At 43.3% G+C, this 1165-nt stretch overlaps 1 non-coding gene across 1 annotated transcript; it reads right to left on the bottom strand.

The window, feature by feature from the left end:
• Positions 1 to 650: 650 nt before the first annotated feature.
• On the bottom strand, positions 651 to 769 carry LOC137288301 (5S ribosomal RNA). The gene has a single exon (XR_010957080.1). It is a non-coding gene; the product is annotated as a 5S ribosomal RNA (ribosomal RNA).
• Positions 770 to 1165: the final 396 nt, after the last annotated feature.

The following is a 1165-nucleotide window of genomic DNA, read 5'->3' as shown; positions in this document are numbered from 1 at the left end:
CAAAGTAAAGGTACGGAAATACTGTCTAATACATGTAAAGTACGTCTGCGTGACCTAGCTAGAACTGCAAACATAAAATAGCTGACTGATTCACCACCCAGCCGCATCGTCATGCCATGTGTGTTTAGAAAGCAGGGAATCACTGTGGGCTTGCTGTCACAGATTTGAAAGTAATTTTCCTACAGCAAACCAGTGAATCCTATAGCAGGCGTTCAATGCGATTTACCTTTTCCTTATTATCTCATCTGCATAGGCAAAGAGTTGTGCGCTGAGACCTGATACAAACAACATTGTGATGTGACATAAGCAGCCTTTAATATACGAAAGTAAGATCGTAAATGACATGTTTGATTGTCGGAGTACAGTGACACTTTCATGTGGCGAATGAAACATACATGCCTTCAGAGTAGATGATGAGTAGTCGAGTGAACTGACGGGGGAAAATGGTGAGAAGTATAACTGAAAAGTCCTCGGTATGTAAGTGTGTAAGAACAAATCGTTCACAAGCATATTCAGGCATGCAGGAGTTTGCCCATTCAAAACGAAATAGAATGTATCATGACTTTCCGATGTCAATGATACACATGCACCTTGTGGTGGAAATACAAACAAATAAAAAAAAATATACATAAAAAAGGAGAAAATGAAAATGTCTACTGCACCCGGTGTTCCCAGGCGGTCACCCATCCAAGTACTATCCGGGCCCGACGTTGCTTAACTTCGGTGATCGGACGAGAACCGGTGTTTTCAACGTGGTATGGCCGTAGTCAACGCTCACAGGCAAACTTCGGCTACATATACACACGGGGTAGTGGGGAAGGGACATTGCGATCAAACAGCATCCTCGCATTTTCAGTGGGTTTACACAATCATGTGTTTTCATGTTGGAGTGTTATCTTTACAGTATCTGGCAAGTATTTGGTACTTGTGATACATATGAACGCTGTTTCTGTGCGCATCTGCTGCGAGAAAGGACACACTACTTCGCCCGCCCCCTCGCCCCAAACATCCAGTTTTCGCCCGCCCAATAGAGATCGTGCATGCAGCCTATGTTGTTTTTCGAATAAAATTAATATGAAAACGATGACGGCCCATACTGTCGTGATGTCAAGAAAGTCGGGTTAATCGTGGCAGGCAAAAATAGTTAATCTGTGACGATCGACTG

Source organism: Haliotis asinina, chromosome 6 (genome assembly GCF_037392515.1).
Source record: "Haliotis asinina isolate JCU_RB_2024 chromosome 6, JCU_Hal_asi_v2, whole genome shotgun sequence".
NCBI lineage: Eukaryota > Metazoa > Mollusca > Gastropoda > Lepetellida > Haliotidae > Haliotis > Haliotis asinina.
This window is presented reverse-complemented; position numbering and strand designations above follow the sequence as displayed.